A 5,894-nucleotide genomic window follows, 5' to 3' on the forward strand; every position below is an offset into this window, starting at 1 on the left:
ATGGTTGAAAAAGGAATAAACTTTAATTTTTGTTTGGGAATCGCCTATGATATATCTAGCATGGAAAGTATTGGGAACTACTCGATCGTTCTTGTTGACAGGAAAAGCATGCCTCCCAAAATGTTTTTATCTCTATCTTTTTTGCTTTGAGCTCTGGCACCTCTACAAATCCCTACTTCCCTCCGCGAAGGGCATTTCTTTTACTTTATGCAATTTTATTTTTAATTTGAGTCTCCATCTTCTCTTATAAAGCACCAACTAAGGGGCACTATGATCGTACTTGAGCATTGGGTGTAGCTAATATGCGAGTGTGTTTCATTAATGGATCAATGATTGAGCATAATGGGCTAGGTTTAACTTACTTTAGTGTTGATATATTGAAAGACATGGTTGCTTGTTGATATGCTTGAGTATTTAAGTCCTCATGTGAAAACTAGACTATTGCTTTGAACCATATAAAAGTCCAAATGTCCATGCTATAAAGAAAAAAATGAGATGAGCATGTTAGGAAACATTCCACATCAAAAAATTTGTTTTTATGATTTACCTACTCGAGGACGAGCAGGAATTAAGCTTGGGGATGCTGATACGTCTCCAATGTATCTATAATTTTTTATTGTTCCGTACTGTTATATTATCATTCTTGGATGTTTTATAATCATTTTATAGTCATTTTATATCATTTTTTGGTACTAACCTATTGACATAGTGCCAAGTGCGAGTTGCTATTTTTTGCATGTTTTTTACATCACAGGAAATCAATACCAAACGGAGTCCAAACGGAGTCCAAACGCAGTGAAACTTTTTGTGGATTTTTTTGGACCAGAAGACATCCAGTGGGCCGAAGAAGCACCTGGGGTGCTCCGAGGAGAGCACAACCCACCAGGGCGCGCCTGGAGGCCCAAGCGCGCCCTAGTGGGTTGTGCCCACCTCGGTTGCCTCCCGAACTGCCTCTTTACTCCATAAATAACCCAATATTCCAGAAACCCTAGGGGAGTCGACAAAAATCAATTCCAGCCGCCGCAAGTTCCAAAACCACCAGATCCAATCTAGACACCATGACGGAGGAGTTCATCATGTCCATTGGTGCCTCTCCGATGATGCGTGAGTAGTTCTTTGTAGACCTACGGGTCCGTAGTTAGTAGCTAGATGGCTTCATGTCTCTCGTTTGAGTCTTAATACAATGGTCTCTTGGAGATCCATATGATGTAACTCTTTTTGCGGTGTGTTTGTTAGGATCAGATGAACTTTGAGTTTATGATCAGATCTATCTTTTTATCCATGAAAGTTATTTGAGTCTTCTTTGATCTCTTATATGCATGATTGCTTATAGCCTCGTATTTCTTCTCTGATATTTGAGTTTTGTTTGGCCAACTTGATCTATTTATCTTGCAATGGGAAGAGGTGCTTTGTGATGGGTTCGATCTTACGGTGCTTGATCCCAGTGATAGAAGGGAAACCGACACGTATGTATCGTTGCTATTAAGGATAACAAGATGGGGTCTATTTATACATAAATAGATCTTGTCTACATCATGTCATCGTTCTTATTGCATTACTCTATTTCTCCATGAACTTAATACACTAGATGCATGCTGGATAGCGGTCGATGTGTGGAGTAATAGTAGTAGATGTAGGCAGGAGTCAGTCTACTAATCTTGGATGTGATGCCTATATAATGATCATTGCCTGGATATCGTCATGATTATTTGAAGTTTTATCAACTTACCAACAGTAATTCGTTTACCCACTGTTTGCTATTTTTCTCGAGAGAAGCCACTACTGAAATCTACGGCTCCCGGGTCTCTTCTTTATTATATTTGCCTTTGCGATCTATTTTTATTTGATTTTATTTTCAGATCTATTAAACCAAAAATACCTTGCTGCAATTTATTTTATCTCGTGTTCCCACGAGGTCCATCTATCAAATTATTACAACTTTCTCACGTCTGTTTGCCAATTTCTGGCGCCTTTACGCGGAAGGGATTGACAACCCCTTTAACACGTCGGGTTGCGAGTATTTGTTATTTGTGTGCAGATGATGTTCATGTAGGTTGCGTGATTCTTCTACTAGTTTGATAACCTTGGTCTCCTCACTGAGGGAAATACCAACCGTTGTTGTGCTGCATCATCCCTTCCTCTTGGGGAAATACCGACGTAGTTCTAACAGACATCAAGCTGCTCCACTTTGCTATCCACAGGAGACAAATTGACCCTTATCAAATCAGTATTCACAAGTATGCCAACTTTTTTCATGTGTACCCTCTGGATACCCAAGACAGTAGTCAAGCAAATTAAAAAATATCTTATGAACTGCTTTTGGAGGAAATTTGGTACTCAGGAAAGAGGATCAGTGCAGATTTCTTGGAAGAAAGTCTGTTTACCCAAAGCTCAAGGTGGTCTAGGAGTCCTAGATATTCATATACATAATCAGGCCCTGCTCATGAAATTCCTACACAAGTTCTTTAATAAGGTAGACACACCATGGGTTAAGATCATTTGGGAAACATACTACCAAGACTGCCTCCCAAGTGACAAAATGGTGGGATCATTCTGGTGGAAATGAATTCTTAAAACCCTACCTGCTTTCAAGCAAAATGCCATCTGCAAACCAGGAAAGGGAGACACCACTTTGTTTTGGTATGACAATTATATTGGATGGATAAGCCACTGCAACAAAAGCTACCTGAACTTTTCTCCTTTGTCATCAACAAGGAAATCACATTCAGATAGATATATGAGCAACAGGAATTTAGTCAGCTTTTCCACAGACCACTCCCCCAGCAAGCATTCAATCAATTCAACCTGCTACAAGACCATTCATAGAATACGCAGACTGATGATGAGGATCAGTGGAGATACACCTGGGCATCAACTAAATACTCATCAATGAAGATGTACAAAAATATTTCTGAGAAGACTGAAGCCCACACCATCTTCAGCCAACTATCGAAGACCAATAGCAGACTCAAACACAAGATATTCTTTTGGATGCTTCTACATGACAGAGTTAGCACAAGGAATCTGCTGCAAAGAAGGAACATGCACCTACCTGATTACAATTGTGCTCTATGTGCAGATGCCACCTCCGCCGCCCCCGTCGCTCTCGCCACCGGAGTGGATCTTTGGCACGCTCGCTTGGGTCATCCCAACCCCGCCACCCTTCGTCATATACTTCAGATTTTTTCTTTCACGTGTAATAAGAACGAGGATCACTCGTGTCATGCATGTCGCCTCGGCAAACATGCTCTTCTTCCATTTAGGGCATCTTCTTATGTTGCATCGTACCCGTTTGAGTTAATTCATAATGATGTTTGGACCTCTCCTGTTGCAAGCAATACGGGCTATCTTTATTATCTTGTCATACTTGATGATTTTTCGAATTATGTGTGGACCTTCCCATTGCGTCGTAAGTCGGATGTTATATCCACTCTAGCCGCCTTCTACTCTTATGTTCTCACGCAGTTTCGTCGTCCCATTCTCGTGTTCCAAACAGATTATGGGAAGGAGTTCGACAACCTAGTTGTTCGTACTCTCCTCACCACACATGGCATGACTTTTCGTCTCACCTGCCCGTACACTTCGCAGCAGAACGGTCGCGCTGAGTGTGTCCTTCCCACTCTTAACGATTGCGTTCAGACTCTTCTTTTTCACGCCAATGTGCCTCCGCGCTTTTGGCCTAACGCTCTCGCCACCGTATCACTCCTCATTAACATTTGCACTCTCAGGAACTTTGCACCTCATCACCTCCTCTTCGGTGCACCGCCCTCTTATGATGAGCTTCGCATCTTCGGGTGTCTCTGCTACCCTAGCATCGCCGCCACTGCGCCTCATAAGCTTGCACCCCGCTCCGTCGCCTACATCTTTCTCGGCTACCCACCTAACACTAAGGGATACCGCTGCTATGACCCCGTCTCACATCGTGTTTTCACCTCCCGACACGTTTACTTTGATTAGAAGGTGTTTCCGTTTCAGCAGCAGGTACCTCTCGTCACCCCGTCGCCGTCGGCCACCGGCGACTCTTCAGCGACTCCGTCAGGTGGACGGCCCCGCTCGGCTCTCGGACCGCCTCCGAGCTTTGGCGGTCCTCGCGCCGTGGGACGAGCTGCGCTTCGCGCCCCCACGCCATCGGCGCCCTCCTCTTCGGCCTCCTCGGCCCCCTCTTCACCCGCCGCCCTCGCCGCGGGCTCGGCTGCCGCCCCTTCCTCGGCCGTGTCGCCGGCAGCCTCACCGGCTGCCTCACCGCCCGCCTCGCCGGGCGTCCCGGTGTTGCCATCTCGCCCGCACTCGGGCCCGAGCTGGCGTTCACCGCCCGAGTCTGCGGTACTCCAGCAACGAGTACCTCCTCGCCGCCTCCACCGCGGAGCCGTGCCCTATTCCTGCGTCCGCTCGCGCAGCCCTTTGTGATCCTCACTGGCTTGCTGCGATGCAGGAAGAGCTCGGCGCTCTCCAGCGGAACCGCACCTGGACGCTGGTCCCCCGGCCTTCTCGCGCCAATGTCATCAGCGGCAAGTGGGTCTTTCGCTACAAGACCCGCTCGGATGGTACACTTGAGCGCTACAAGGCTCGCTGGGTGGTTCGTGGTTTTCGACAGCGCGCTGGAGTTGACTTCACTGAGACGTTTGCAACAGTTGTCAAACCGGGCACGACCCGCACCGTCCTCCAGCTTGCGGTGTCCAGAGACTGGCCAGTTCATCAGATGGATGTCTCCAACGCCTTCCTCCATGGCCATCTTGAGGAGCAGGTCTATTGTGAGCAGCCGACCGGTTTCGTCGACGCATCTCTTCCTGGGCATGTGTGTTTGCTGTCCCGGTCTCTCTACGGGCTCAAGCAAGCACCTCGCGCCTGGTACCAGCGGATCGCCGGGTTTCTTCAGACACTGGGCTTCAGCGTCACTTGCTCGGATGCCTCCTTGTTTGTCTATCACCGCGGTGACACGACCGCATATTTGCTCCTCTACGTCGACGACATCATCCTGACGGCCTCCTCCGCGGCCCTTCTTCAGCAGATTACTCTCCGGCTGCGTGACGAGTTTGCCATCAAGGACCTGGGCGCTCTACATTATTTCCTTGGCATTGAGGTTGTTCGGCAACCGGACGGCTTCTTTCTTCATCAGCAGAAGTATGCGCACGAGCTCCTTGAGCATGCTGGCATGCTCAACTGTCACCCTGTTGCTACTCTTGTTGACACGAAGGCCAAGGTTTCTACTCTCGAGGGCTCGCCAGTGTCGGATGCTCCATTTTACCGGTCCATTGTCGGTGCTCTTCAGTATCTGACTCACACCCGACCGGATCTACAGTATGATGTTCAGCAGGTCTGTCTCCACATGCACGCCCCCTCGTGACTCCCATTGGACCCTCGTGAAGCGGATCCTCCGTTACATTCGCGGCACGATGGCTCTTGGGCTCACCCTCACGGCGTTCCCTTCTCTGGAGATGGTGGCCTACTCCGACGCGGACTGGGTTGACTGCCCCGACACCCGTCGGTCCACCTCTGACTACTGCGTCTACCTCGGTCCATCACTCGTCTCGTGGTCGTCCAAGCGACAACCTACGGTTTCGCGCTCTAGCGCGGAGGCTGAGTACCAAGATGTGGCTAACGCCGTCGCCGAGTGCACCTGGCTACGACAGTTACTTCAGGAGTTGCATCATGATGTCTCCCAGGCTATGGTTGTCTACTGCGACAACGTCTCTGCGATGTACCTTTCCACCAACCCCGTTCATCATCGCCGTATTAAGCACATTGAGCTGGACATTCACTTTGTGCGCGAGCAGGTGGCCCTTGGACGTATTCGGGTCCTTCGTGTTTCGACTGCACAACAGTTCGCCGATGTGATGACTAAGGGACTACCGACTTCCACCTTCGAGGAGTTTCGTTCCAGTCTCTGCGTCTCC

Source organism: Triticum aestivum, chromosome 3D (assembly GCF_018294505.1).
Source record: "Triticum aestivum cultivar Chinese Spring chromosome 3D, IWGSC CS RefSeq v2.1, whole genome shotgun sequence".
In the NCBI taxonomy this organism is placed as follows: domain Eukaryota; kingdom Viridiplantae; phylum Streptophyta; class Magnoliopsida; order Poales; family Poaceae; genus Triticum; species Triticum aestivum.